This window comes from Hyla sarda, chromosome 1, assembly GCF_029499605.1.
Source record: "Hyla sarda isolate aHylSar1 chromosome 1, aHylSar1.hap1, whole genome shotgun sequence".
Lineage (NCBI taxonomy): Eukaryota > Metazoa > Chordata > Amphibia > Anura > Hylidae > Hyla > Hyla sarda.
This window is the reverse complement of record NC_079189.1, coordinates 182360138-182375576: the sequence shown is the minus strand read 5'-3', so window position 1 is coordinate 182375576 and position 15439 is coordinate 182360138. Positions and strand designations below refer to the sequence as shown.

Below are 15439 nucleotides of genomic sequence, written 5' to 3'. Positions count from 1 at the left end.
TAGAGTTCCTTCTAAAGGAAGGGTGAGACTGAGCAGTAAGCATCAGCTTTTATATATACCTTAGTTATCTATACATTGGTGTCACCTTTCAGTGTAATCCTGACTGTGATTCTAAAGAGGACACTGCTGGAAAGTGGTCTAAACAAAACACTTAGTTTAGCTTTAAGCTTAGGGGGTCGGAATGAAAACTGCAAAAATTTTAGGATTAGTTTAGAAAAGAAAATGAGAAAAAAAACACCAAAAAGTCTTAAAAATGATGCTTAACAAAAAACTTGATTTAGACAATAGGTCATTTTCTGATGACACATTTCTAATGTTTTCACCTATGGCTATAGTATGCTAAGTGATATTATTTTACATATACTTTCTCTGGCTTTAGCACAACAGTTATATAAGGCATATTCTGCACTTCCCTCGAAGCCCAGAATGTGTTGATTGAATATGCATAACATTCTGTGGGCGTCATTAACATTGTAAAAGTAGAAAAAGTTAAATCTGTGAACAGAAAACTTCCAGTTATTACTAAAAGAAACATATTTATTACTAAAAGAAACATAATGTGAAACATGGGATTTAGTAGGATATTTGGGTGCATTCATCATTATCTTTAGAGCTAATTTTGTGTGTATATTTGTCGCAGATTTGGTGCAGTGCCTCGGGCTGCTTTTTTTGCGACTTTTTGGTTTACATTTTAACAAAAAAAAAAAAAATGAGAAAATGTGCACACCCCAGCTGTTAAAAGGGGTATTCCAGAATTTTTTTATTTGATTATGCTACAGGGTCTGTAAAGTTAGTGTAGTTCATAATATAGTTTCTATAACTGTGTGTGATGGTGGTCTCGCAATTCTTATGTGATTTGCGCCCCAATATTTATTTTTTAATAGCATACAAAATAACTCAGGTTTCGGGTTTTCCCAGGTTGCAGTGCGTCGAGATGTAACATCAATAGTCAGGTGATAACAGGGAGCCTGTCTGTTTCAATGGGTGGAGAGACCGATGGGTGGGATAGAGATTATTTAGCAACAGCTTTTGGCACCCTGGTTTGAAAACACTGGTCTTTTGAATGGTATGCAACTCATTTTTGTTTCAATGGGTGGGGTGGCTGATGTGTGGGAGAGAGGAAAGTGACCTCAAACTTACAAGCATGGAACTATGGGATGTGTAGTTTGAGAACAAAATCCAACAGGAAATACCCAGTTTACAAAAAGCTAGGCACAGCGTTATGGTAACCTCACAACATAGCCATTTAGCCAGACAAGCACAGATCCTTCCAAAGAATGTCTATTACGGTCTGGCAGGTACATACTAAAATCACCTTATGGTGGATAACCCCTTTAACTCCTTGGGGCTGAAGGGCATATGCATACGCCCTAGCGTCCCGTCACTTAAGGACGGAGGGCGTATCCATACGCCCTCGGCATTTCCGATCACTGCCGCTCGCCGCTATCTATCAGCAGGCATCCTGTGGCAATGCCTAGGGGGGTCCTGAGACCCCCCCATATCGGCGATCGCAGCAAATCGCAGGTCAATTCAGACCAGCGATTTGCCGCGATCCGGGCAAATCGGGTCACTGGTGACCCGATCTCCTGGAAAATAAGACTGATCGGAGCTCTCAGAGCCAGCTCCAATCAGCCTAAAGGATAGGAGTGAGGTGGCAGTGTTGCCACCCCCTCCTATCCCCTGCCATTGGTCGGTCAGGCTGACCACCATTGGCAGGAGGGGGTCGGGGGGGTTAGAGTTAATTTCCCCCGCTCTGGCCACCGATCGGAAGTCGGTACAGAGTGGGGGAACACGGGCGGAGAGGGGGGAAGTTGGGCCCGGCTTACCCGGACCTTCGGAGGCGGCATCGGCGGCATCCCGGAGCAACGGCGCAAGCAGGAGGAGCGGCGGCCGGAAAGTGTGGCAGAGAAGGCTGCAGTGAAGATCGCGATAAGGGATCTTCACTGTGGCCTTCTAAAAGCTGCAAAACTACAACTCCCAGCATGCCCACACAGCCAAAGGCTGTCTGGGCATGCTGGGAGTTGTAGTTTTGCAACATCTTGAGGGGCACAGTTTGTAGACCACTGTGTAGTGGTCTCTAAACTGTGGTCCTCCAGATGTTGCAAAACTACAACTTTCAGCATGCACTGACTGTCTGGGCATGCTGGGAGTTGTAGTTTTGCAACATCTGAAGTAGCACAGTTTGGAGACAACTATATGGTGGTCTCCAAACTGTAGCCCTCCAGATGTTGCAAAACTACAATTCCCAGCATGGCCAGACAGTCAGGGATACTGGGCATGTAGTTCTGAAATATCTGGCCCTTCAGTCTGCTCATGCTTGGAGTTGTAGTTTTGCAACATCTGGAGGGCTACAGTTTGGAGGCCACTATTTAGCGATCTCCAAACTGTTCTACATCAGTTGTTGCATAACTACAACTCCTAGCATGCCCAGACTGTCCAGGCATGCTGGGAGTTGTAGTTCTGCAACATCTGAAGGGCCATATATTGCAGAACTACACGCCCAGCATCCCTGACTGTCTGGCCGTGCTGGGAATTGTAGTTTTGCAACAGCTGTAGGCACACTGGTTGGGAAACACTGAGCTAGAGTCTGTTTCCTAACTCAGTGATTCCAACCCTTGTGCCTCCAGTTGTTGCAAAACTACAACTCCCAGAGTGCACTGACAGACCGTACATGCTGGGAGTTGTAGTCTTGCAACAGCTGGAGGCACATGGGTTGGAATCACTGAGCTAGAGTCTGTTTTCTAACTCAGTGGTTCCCCACCAGTGTGCCTACAGCTGTTGTAAAACTACAACTCCCAGCATGTACGGTCTGTCAGTGCATTCTGGGAGTTGTCATTTTGCCACAGCTGAAGGTTTGGGGTGCAACCCCCCCCCCCCCCCATGTGAATGTACAGGGTACATTCACAAGGACGGTTTAACAGTGGGTTTACTTCAAGGAAACTTCCTGTGAACCCCAGCCTGTGTGAATGTACCCTAAAAACACTACACTAACAAATAATAAAAAGTAAAACACTACACATACACCCCCTTACACGTCGACCCCCCTCCCCCCCCCAATAAAAATGAAAAACGTCTCATACGGCAGTGTTTCCTAAACGGCGCCTCCAGCTGTTGCAAAACCACAACTCCCAGTGTTGCCAGACAGCCATAGACTGTCCTGACAGGCTGGGAGTCTTGCAACAGCTGGAGATACCCTGTTTGCGAAACACTGCTGTAGGGTTTTGGTGGAGACAAGCCCCATCCTTGTAACCGGGTCCTCCACTATTGCAAATTCCTTATTCAGGCCTCAAATGCGCATGGAGCTCTGTCACTTCGGAGCCCTGTCGTATTTCAAGGCAACAGTTTAGGGCCATATATAGGGTATCTCCGTACTCGGGAGAAATTGTGTTACATATCTTGGGGGGATTTTTCTCCCATTACCCTTTGTAGAAATGGTAAATTTGGAGAAAAAACTGCACTTTAGTGAAAATTTTTTTTTGACATTTACACATCCGAATTTAACGAAAAGTCGTCAAACACCTGTGGATTGTAAAGGCTCAGCGGTGCCTAAGTGCCTTGAGGGGTGTAGTTTTCAAAATAGTATGCCATGTGTTTTTTTTTTTTTTTTTGCTGTTCTGGCACCATAGGGGCTTCCTAAATGTGACATGCCCCCAAAAACCATTTCAGCAAAATTCACTCTCCAAAATCCCATTGTGGCTCCTTCCATTCTGAACCCTCTACTGCGCCCGCCGAACACTTGACATACACATATGAGGTATTTCCATACTCGAGAGAAATGGGGTTACACATTTTGGGGGGCTTTTTCTCCTATTACCCCTTGTAAAATTTCAAAAACTTGGTCTACAAGAACATGCGAGTGTAAAAAATGAAGATTTTGAATTTTCTCCTTCACTTTGCTGCTATGCCTGTGAAACACCTAAAGGGTTAACAAACTTACTGAATGTCATTTTGAATACTTTGAGGGGTGCAGTTTTATAATGGGGTCATTTATGGGGTATTTCTAATATGAAGGCCCTTCAAATCCACTTCAAAACTGAACTGGCCCCTGAAAAATTCCGATTTTGAAAATTTTGTGAAAAATTGGAAAATTCTGAACTTTTAAGCCCTCGGATGTTTTCCAAAAGTAAAAATATGTCAACTTTATTATGCTAACATAAAGTAGACATATTGTATTTGTAAATCAATATATAATTTATTTGGAATGTCTGTTTGCCCTTACAAGCAGAGAGCTTCAAAGTTAGAAAAATGCTAAATTTTCTATTTTTTCATCAAATTTTGGAATTTTTCACCAAGAAATTATGCAAGTATCGACAAAAATTTACCACTAACATAAAGTAGAATATGTCACAAAAAACAATCTCGGAATCAGAATGAAAAGTAAAAGCATCCCAGAGTTATTAATTCTTAAAGTGACAGTGGTCAGATGTGCAAAAAATGCTCCCGTCCTTAGGGTTATAATATGCTCCATCCCCAAGGAGTTAAGGTTAGTCTTATGCAATGGTAATGAATTTATCAACTGTGACTCTTCAAAAAAGCAATATTAGTTATGTCTTTGTCTTAGGGATATAAGTTACATAGATGTCAACCTTTAGTAATTAATGGATGTTATTTACAGCTAGTCAGTTCTAATTATTGATTATAAAGACTCATAAAACTATGTTTTAGATAATCCTTTATATTTTATTAAAATAAATAGAGAAAATCATCAGCACTACTTTAGTCTATAAAGATAATATTATCTACTGATTCAACCAATGCGAGACTTTAATAACTACTGAATAAAAAAATAAATTACTTTCCACACAACCCCGTCACACCTGGAATGGTAGACTTCTGGTCTCTTTAGCATGTGACATAATAAATAGGAATTAGGTATTTTTGTTACCAATATTTAACGGTATATCATTTAATTGGGCCTTAAAATAATCATCAGCCACACATCAAAGGCAATGATACATTTGAAGTGCTGCATCCGGTCATTGTTCATTTAGCCCTGGCTGCACAATCAATGAGCTGTGTAAAAGTCTTATTAAACAAGTACCGATCTGCTAGATTGGTCCTCATATCGGACATGGGTCTGTTGGTATAAAGGACCCTAAGTGTGGGACTAAACTGTAATACCAACTGCCATGGCTTCTTCAACAGCTGATTGTAGGGATGCAGAGTCAGATAGGCCATCAATATCAATGAACTGGTTAATCTCTTTAAGCCCAATTCAACATAATAAAGGCTTCTCAAGCTGAATCTGGTAGCACAGCAAACTTACTCAAAGTTTACTGATTAAGTCAAGTGCTTGCTGTTACCTCTTTCTTCCTTTTTTCTGAAGTAATTTATGTACTTAGTTATGCTAATGTACCTAACTATCCTAATTGTGATTGCAAAGTGCATGTTCATCCTCTTTTGCCTGATTTGGTTTTAATGATGTGACCTGATTCACATTCTTCTACTTACCATGTGATATTTTTTTTTTATCTATATAAAACAATTTTATCCATATTTTTATTAAATCTGTTCCTAAATGTGGGGAGCCAGTACAGAATATAGCATTCTGCCCATCCTGTGTGGCAGATGTTGCCTTCAGTGTCCGTCTTTGGCCCACACTACTCAGGACTCAATATATACAAATGTTATGCTATGGGTTAAGTTCTGGCATTTTCTATGTACCTGTTGCTTTAAGCCTGTTAAAACCTGTTGTTGAGGGAGTATGCAGAGTGAATCAGGTGACTTGTCAGCCCCAATGGGAACCCTCCAAATTTGCCCAATATATAGGGAGGAAGGGGTTCAGAGTTCAGATTTAGCTGAGGTACAGTCTTGGAGGAAGTCTGAAGAGAGAGCATGAGGAGTTACAAGTAGTGTTGAGCGGCATAGGCCATATTCGAATTCGCGAATATTCGCGAATATATGGACGAATATTCGTCATATATTCGCGAATTTTCGCATATGCGATTTTTCGCACGCCAGTCTCACACAGTAGTATTACAGCCTTCTTTACACCACACAAGCTGGAAGCAGAGAGGGGTGATCACTGTGATGTGTACTGTGGAAAAAAAATAAATAAATAAACGAATATTCGTAATTACGAATATATAGCGCTATATTCGCGAAATTCGCGAATTCGCGAATATGCGATATTCGCGAATAATATTCAAATTGCGAATATTCGTGAGCAACACTAGTTACAAGGAGGCCTCAATCTACAAGTCTAATCCTGCAACCACTCATCTTCTAAAGCACATCTCCTGCACTCAGTGGGAAGTCAAAGCCTAGCGGTAAGCACTAAGTCCCGGGGGTCCAAGTCAGTCATCTAAGTCAGTCAGCCAAGTCAGGCTGCAGCATTAAAGTTAGCGTGGGTTGCCATACAGCCAGTCAGTCATATACAGCACAATACAAGCAGCTACAAGTCCCAGCAAGGCGATAAGCTTCCAAGGTTTACCCTGCACCTCCCTTTGTACCAATCGGAGCTGTAACGGATTTTACCATCTATCCTGCCTCCGTAAAGCCAGTTATCTGTAACCTTGCGCTAGAGTATTTATTGCCCCGTGCCTGGCACAGGAGAAGCTGGCCCAACCTCGGACAGTGTTTAGGTTAACCGTGCCCTGGCATCACGAAAATGTTAATTTGCACATTACCCTCACCTGACACCAGATAAAAAGTTGTTGATAACTAATATGGCAGTCATGACAGTAGATCCAGAGTCCAAATTTTTTTTTGTCAGATACAGCTTAGCACTCTTTACAGGGTTTGGACAAAATAGTTAGAACACCCCTACATATCACTCCTCCTGACACACATGTCATTACCAGTAAGGCCTCTTTTATCTGTTAAATAGCTTATATGGCTGTTGACAAATATCATGTGTGCTGTTATAACATGTGCTCTTCTGAAAGTTTATTTGTTTAAGGTGTGTGATACATCAGACAGAAATAAATGTTGGTGCTAGCCTGGTAGAATTGCTGAGTTCATGGGTGTGGTGAGGTCTACTGTTGGATTTGGAATTTTGGATCTATTTATGTAACCTATAACAATTTACATGCCTATAACTTATTATGTAGGCTTTAAATTACCGTATTTATCGGGGTATACCACGCACCGGCCTATAACACGCACCCTCATTTTACCAAGGATATTTGGGTAAAAAAAAGTTTTTTACCCAAATATCCATGGTAAAATGAGGGTGCGTGTGTGCGCGTGTATACCCCGATACACCCCCAGGAAAGGCAGGGGGAGAGAGGCTGTCGCTGCCCGCTTCTCTCCCCCTGCCTTTCCTGGGGTCTAGAGCCCTGCTGCCGGCCCTTCTCTCCCCCTAGCTATCGGCGCCGCTGCCCGTTCTCTCCCCCTGACTATCGGTGCCGGCGCCCCATTGCCGGCGCCGATAGCCAGGGGGAGAGAAGGGGCAGCGGCACCGATTGCCGGCGCCGCTGCCCCGTTGCCTCCCCCCATCACCGGTGGCATAATTACCTGGGTCGGGTCCGCGCTGCTGCAGGCCTCCGGCGTGCGTCCCCGGCGTCATTGCTATGCGCTGCACGGCGCGGCACATGACGTCAGTGCGCTGCGCCGTGCATAGCAACGACGCAGGGGACGCACGCCGGAGGCCTGCAGCAGCGCGGATCCGACCCAGGTAATTATGCCACCGGGGATGGGGGAGGCAATGGGGCAGCGGCGTCGGCAATGGGTGCCGCTGCCCCTTCTCTCCCCCTGGCTGTCGGCGCCGCTTCTCTCCCCCTGGCTATCGGTGCCGGAAATGGGGCGCCGGTACCGATAGTCAGGGGGACAGAACGGGCAGTGGCGCCGATAGCTAGGGGGAGAGAAGGGCTGGCAGCAGCTCTCTAGACCCCAGGAAAGGCAGAGGGAGAGAAGCGGGCAGCGACGGCCTCTCTCCCCCTGCCTTTCCTGGGGGTGTATCGGCGTATAACATGCACACAGACTTTAGGCAAAACATTTTAGCCTAAAAAGTGCGTGTTATACGCCGATAAATACGGTATCTACAGCTTCAGGCTGCCAAAATAAATAATTAATATTGTAGCAATATGCCTCACTTTGTAATATAGGAAAACCACTTTAATTCTATGTCCACACATTAGATTTGTAACTTTTAAAGGAGTTTTCCAGTTGAAAAAAATTTAAATATAGTGCTGTCTGCTAGTTCTACAACTTTGTAAATTACCTGCATTAAAGGGGTACTCCCATGGAAAACCTTTTTTTTTTTTTTAAGTTAAACAGATTTGTAAATTGCTTCTATTAAAAAATTTTAATCCTTCCAGTACTTTTTAGGGGCTGTATACTACAGAGGAAATGCTTTACTTTTTAGATTTCTCTGATGTCATGACAACTGTGCTCTCTGCTGACCTCTGCTGTCCATTTTAGGAACTGTCCAGAGCAGCATATGTTTGCTATGGGGATTTTCTCCTGCTCTGGACAGTTCCTAAAATGGACAGCAGATGTCAGCAGAGAGCACTGTGGTCATGACATCAGAGAAATCTAAAAAGTAAAGCATTTCCTCTGTAGTATATAGCCCCTAAAAAGTACTGGAAGGATTAAGATTTTTTTTAATAGAAGTAATTTACAAATCTGTTTAACTTTCTGGCACCAGTTGATTTAAAAAAAAAAAGTTTTCCACGGGAGTATCCCTTTAAAACAATTGCAGCAGTCCACTACTTCTAACATGTAGTATGCTCTGGTGGAAGTTCTTCAGTTATTCTCATCTTGACACTAAAATTTTTCAAACATGGGGAATATAGTGGTTTCCCTTTCCTGCAACCCCAACACTTGGGTCAGGTCTCTTTTATTATCTCCTCCACTTCACTGAATGCATTACAGCTCCTTCAGCCATGTCCCAGAATCGTACGACCTCCCCAAGGAGCCATACATTTAATAAGCAAAATTACAGCCTTTATTGCCCAAAACTTTTAGATGGTGGGAGCAGCACATGCGCAATAGTGCCAAGCACCAAGCCTGAGAAGCTGGGTTGGATAGCTATTTACTATGGCACATGTGCTGTTCCCCTCATCTTCTCTGGCTTAGTGTGGTCATATGATATGGTGATTTGGGGCTGTGGTGCTGTATGGCACAGAGCTGCCTAACTACTACAGTGCATAGTGAAAGTATTCGGCCCCCTTGAACTTTTCGACCTTTTGCCACATTTCAGGCTTCAAACATAAAGATATAAAACTGTAATTTTTTGTGAAGAGTCAACAACAAGTGGGACACAATAATGAAGTGGAACGAAATTTATTGGATATTTCAAACTTTGTTAACAAATAAAAAACTGAAGAAGTGGGCGTGCAAAATTATTCAGCCCCTTTACTTTCAGTGGAGCAAACTCTCTCCAGAAGTTCAGTGCCGATCTCTGAATGATCCAATGTTGACCTAAATGACTAATGATGATAAATAGAATCCACCTGTGTGTAATCAATTATCTGTATAAATGCACCTGCACTGTTATAGTCTCAGAAGTCCATTTAAAGCGCAGAGAGCATTATGAAGAACAAGGAACACACCAGGCAGGTCCAAGATACTGTTGTGGAGAAGTTTAAAGCCAGATTTGGATACAAAAAGATTTCCCAAGCTTTAAACATCCCAAGGAGCACTGTGCAAGCGATAATATTGAAATGGAAGGAGTATCAGACCACTGCAAATCTTGAAGACCTGGCCGTCCCTCTAAACTTTCAGCTCATACAAGGAGAAGACTGATCAGAGATGCAGCCAAGAGGCCCATGATCACTCTGGATGAACTGCAGAGATCTACAGCTGAGGTGGGAGACTCTGTCCATAGGACAACAATTAGTCGTATACTGCACAAATCTGGCCTTTATGGAAGGGTGGCAAGAAGAAAGAAATTTCTTAAAGATATCCATAAAAAGTGTTGTTTAAAGTTTGCCACAAGCCACCTGGGAGACACACCAAACATATGGAAGAAGGTGCTCTGGTCAGATGAAACCAAAATCAAACTTTTTGGCAACAATGCAAAACGTTCTGTTTGGCATAAAAGCAACACAGCTCATCACCCTGAACACACCATCCCTACTGTCAAACATGGTGATGGCAGCTTCATGGTTTGGGCCTGCTTTTCTTAAGCAGGGACAGGAAAGATGGTTAAAATTGATGGTATCCAGATAAGAAAGCAAAGGTTCAGCTCACCATTAGCAGCATGCAGACCCAAATCAGAATGAACTCAGCACATCCTCCAGCGGAAGCCTCGGAATACACAAGGGCCGTGTTCCCAGGTACAACAGGGGAGCAAAGGAAAAAATAGATCAAAGTGGATAAAAGTTCGTAGCTTTATTATGACATATTAAAATCCAAGCTAGAAGAAAAAATTATGGCTAAAATCACAAACAAAACGCACTTCGCGTTTCGACTTATCAACAAGTCTTAATCATGGTCTTATTGACGCGTTGGTGCGTTTCGTTTGTGATTTTAGCCATCATTTTTTCTTCTAACTTGGATTTTAATATGTTATAATAAAGCTATGAACTTTTATCCAGTCCTGGGAGCTGAATCTACTTTTTCCTTTGCTCACCTGTTAAAATTGATGGGAAGATGGATGGAGCCAAATACAGGACCATTCTGGAAGAATGTGGCGCTACAAAGTATTAACTTAAAAGGGCTGAAAAATTTTGCGTGCCCAATTTTTCAGTTTTTTATTTGTTAAAAAAGTTTGAAATATCCAATAAATTTCATTCCATTTCATGATTGTGTCCCACTTGTTGATTCTTCACAAAAAAATTACAGTTTTATATCTTTATGTTTGAAGCCTGAAATGTGGCAAAAGGTTGAAAAGTTCAAGGGGGCCGAATACTTTCACTATGCACTGTATATAGGGACACAAAAGTGGGCACTTTTACTGTGTGAGACAATACAGATGGGGCTTTTTATTGGGGTTAGGAGGTTCTGTCCAGGAGAAGTCTTCTTGATGGTCTGGGCTGGATGGCAAAGAAAAGGAAAAGTGAACGACACTGATCAGAAAAATATCACCTGTGAGTCATTAAATACAACTGCACTGTAACCATTTATATGGTTTGCAGAGCCTGTGTAAAGCTGGTATATTTCATTATATGGTTGTGTATTGGGAGAACATTGGTGGGTATATAGTGGTTTATTCAGTCACTATGTCACTCTTTGGTGGTAATATGTGGTCATAATGTGGTGGTATTACTTGTCCCAAGTGTACTGCTTTTATTGGTAATTTTGGCAGGAATTTATCAACCCCATATGTTAACAGTTTGGTATCAAAAAGTTTTTAGTTTTTTTGTTTGATAAAGCTAACCTATTAGTGCCGTCACAACAGGGAGGGGGCCCAGGTACAATATTTTCCCTAAGGCCCATAGGACTCTAGTCACACCACTGAATGTGCAGCTTATATTATACATAATATTTCTGTTTTAGGTAATGTAACATGAATTATTATAAAACAGGAGCACTTTATGTCAGCTTTTATGGATTTATTCTTTTAAATGCTATCTTTTTTTAAATTCGGGGCTCTAAGGTTTGCATGAAACAGTACAGCTGCTGCGAGCCTGTAGGTAAAGAAAGCAATAGGAGTTCAACCAGATTATGTTCTCCTGGGACTCAGAGAAATCCAGTAAATTATTTCTGTGTGACTGTGCAAATAGAATTTACAGTAGTGCACATTGTTGGGGATGAATGCTCCTATGGCCCTTTTTTTTAGATAGAGTCTAAGGTAGAAATAAAATACAGGAAGGGAGCTGTGGAGCAGATGCCTGGGAGTTTACAAATCAGAGTAATTCAATTTCTGCTGTTAGATGTGGGATAGCAGCAGTCATTCTTTCCTCTGTTTTCTCAGGCTAATAACACTGCTGAGTCGAAGCTTTACCGTATTCATAGCAAAACACAGAATGCATACGAAGAATATGACTTGGCTCATTAGTCATCTCCAGCCACTATATAAATAAAGGATAATAAGGATCATTATTGAATGCTCCAGTTGTGTACAAATGAAGCAGAACCACAAAAGGTATCCAACAGTTTGAAAAGGAAATAAAGTTAAAACATGACATCTATTCTAGAACCAATCAACCGCAGGATTTTCGCCACTGGGTGGCGTGCCTGAGCCCTGAAGCTTCCAATTTAGCACGCTCACTGTGGCTACATAAAAATGCAGGATGATAGTGAAGTACACTTAAATATAGTATGTTCTTTTTAAATGGATTGCATATGCATAATTTGTGGATCATAGATTAGCTATTTGAAATTGTTACATATGACACTACAAAAGGGAGACACATACTGTTTAAAACGAATATGACACCAATTTTTGTTAAGCTTATAAAGATACAGCTACTCAGAAAGACTGAAATGAGAAATGTTGGGACTGATACTAATTTCCTCAACATATTTTGCCAATATCTTAAACACATTAGATCATTCAGTACATAAGATTAGCTAAATGTCTTAAAGTACAGAATTCCCTTACTAATTCATGACAGAAGATAAGCCACTCTTCAGCAAATGTCACACAAGGATTCATAGGTCCTGAAATTACATGATTGACATTTGATGTGCAGCATTCCACATTGTGACAAGAATGCCTGTTACTTTAAGCTTTGCAGAAGAAAAGATATATATATATATATATATATATATATATATAACAAAAAATGTGGTCCAAATGCGTAATAAGCAAAAACCAGGGGCCAGTGGGCAATTACAGTAGCACTAGGCCGACATGCAGCCTTCTCCCAGTTCCCTCCAGTGCTCCAGTGTGACTGAGCACACATACAATGGGAGGAGGGAGAGACAGGCTACAAGCCCCACCCAAGTTGGCTGATATAGGTGCATGGCCTCACAGGTGCAACCTTAATGCTGCCTGAAAAATGTTAAAGGTGCATTAACATATGGAGTTTACACACCTCCAAGTATAAATTTTTAAACAACAACAAAAAATGTGGTCTCAAATGGCTGGAGGTGCTCAACCCCAAATGCAGTTGTGCATTTACACTGGGGGAGCAGATCCTGCCCTTGTAGTCCGTTGCTAGGGGCGATACCCAGGATAAAAATGCATACAATGGAGGATGCCTGCAGCGAACTACAAGTGCCACAATAGAATCCTACACCAGATAAACAGTGTGGATGTACACCAGATAAACAGTGTATAGGTGCATGTGAGGCCATGCACCTATATCAGCCAACTTGGGTGGGGCTTGTAGCCTGTCTCTCCCTCCTCCCATTGTATGTGTGCTCAGTCACACTGGAGGGAACTGGGAGCAGGCTACATGTCGGCCTAGTGCTACTGTAATTGCCCACTGGCCCCTGGTTTTTGCTTATTACCCACAGGTAGGTTAGCGTTAGGTCCCACGCTATTTGAGAAACCTTGGCATTGGTGTGCGGGCTCTGGTGTGTCCTTCATATAAGGATACACTGGCGAATGTCTCAATTTTAACATCAGTGTTGAGGGATAGCCAATGTCATTGTATACATTTACCACAGTAGTGCACCTAAATTTCTGTATTGTATTATTCTAATTGTTACACATCCACACTGTTTATCTGGTGTAGGATTCTATTGTGGCACTTGTAGTCCGCTGCAGGCATCCTCCATTGTATGCATTTTTATGCTGGGGATCGCCCCTAGCAATGGACTACAAGGGCAGGATCTGCTCCCCCAGTATAAATGCACAACTGCATTTGGGGTTGAGCACCTCCAGCCATTTGAGATCACGTTTTTTGTTGTTGTTTAAAAATTTATACTTGTAGGTGTGTAAACTCCATATGTTAATGCACCTTGAACATTTTCCAGGCAGCATTAAGGTTGCACCTGTGAGGCCATGCACCTATATCAGCCAGCTTGGGTGGGGCTTGTAGCCTGTCTCTTCCTCCTCCCTTTGTATGTGTGCTCAGTCACACTGGAGGGAACTGGGAGAAGGCTGCATGTCGGCCTAGTGCTACTGTAATTGCCCACTGGCCCCTGGTTTTTGCTTATTACGCACAGGTAGGTTAGCGTTCGGTCCCGTGCCATTTGAGAAACCTTGGCGTTGGTGTGCGGGCTCTGGTGTGTCCTTCACATAAGGATATACTGGTGAATGTCTCAATTTTAACATCAGTGTTGAGGGATAGCCAATGTCATTGTATACATTTACCACAGTAGTGCACCTAAATTTCTGTATTGTGTATATATATATATATATATATATATATATATATATATATTCCCATTTATCCCATTTCCCATCTATAGGGCTTTTTGTTTGTGAACTTATTGTACTTTTTAATGGCATTACTCATTTTACCACAATATGTATGGTGAAGACAAAAAAATAATTATTTGTCTGTCAAAATTGAAAAAAAAAACACCATTATGCAAATTTTCGGGAGTTGATTTTCTACATAGTGTACTTTTCAGTAAAAATTACACACAGGGGGAGATTTTTCAAAACCTGTCCAGAAGGAAGGTTGTCCAGTTACTAATAGCAACCAATCAGCTCACTTCTTTCATTTTTAACAAGACCTCTGCTAAATGAAAGAAGCAATCTGATTGGTTCCTATGGGCAACTGGGCAACTTTTCCTTTGCACAGGTCTCCCCCCATTTTCTTTATTCTGTAGGTCCATACGATTACAACAATACTCTATTTATATAGGTTTTGTTTTATTGTGAGTAAAAAAAACAGGGCTGTGTGAGGGATAATTTTTTTGCGTCATGAACTGTAGTTTTTAACAGTACCATATTTGTTTTTAATGGACTTTTTGATTACTTTTGATTACTAATTTATTTTCTGCTACATGGAGTGTCCAAAAATGTGCCATTCTGGGCTTCTTTTTACGTTTACGCCATTTACTATTACATAGAATCTCTCGATTCCTAAAACTGATTGATGCTGTGCCATTACACAGCATTCATTAGTGGTATCTGCGCTCTGTTGCTCTAGCCTGCCAAAGTAGGCTAGAGCAACACAAAGAAGATTGGACAGCACGGAGGAAGGCGCAGTACAGAGCCACATACAATCCTGCTCTGTATGATGTCAGATGAATTGGGGAAACTTTTTTGAAAGATACTTATAATATAGGATTCAGTAAAAAAAAAAAATATATATAGCAGAAATCTACTCCAGCTCATACATATATTGTGCCATACAGGCATGCAAAGATTAACCAAATGTATTACCTAAAATACCTTAAAGGGGTACTTCAACACCATCACCCATATGGTAAACAGCGTAAATGTAAAAAAGAAATACAAATTTTAAAGATTGCTAATTTTTTACCACATCCCAGGAAAGAATGAGGTAAAAAGTTATCAAAAAGTCATATAAGCAAAAGAGATCCTGATAAAAACTACATATCGCCGTGCAAAAAATGAGCGCTCATACAGCCTTGTACATAGAAAAATAAAAAAAAGTTATAGGGATGCAAATACAGCAATTTTAAACATACTTCTTTGTAAACCATTGGGGACATCGGGCCTACAGGTGCGCCCTTGCCCCAT

At 41.7% G+C, this 15439-nt stretch overlaps 1 long non-coding RNA gene across 1 annotated transcript in view; it reads right to left on the bottom strand.

Annotated features, from left to right (window-relative positions):
- LOC130361859 (uncharacterized) overlaps positions 1-5094 on the bottom strand; it is a 30698-nt gene extending 25604 nt beyond the window's left edge. Inside the window, exon 1 of the long non-coding RNA XR_008891181.1 lies at positions 5042-5094. This is a non-coding gene — a long non-coding RNA (uncharacterized LOC130361859). The remainder of the gene's footprint in view (positions 1-5041) is intronic.
- Between the last annotated feature and the right edge of the window lie 10345 nt (positions 5095-15439).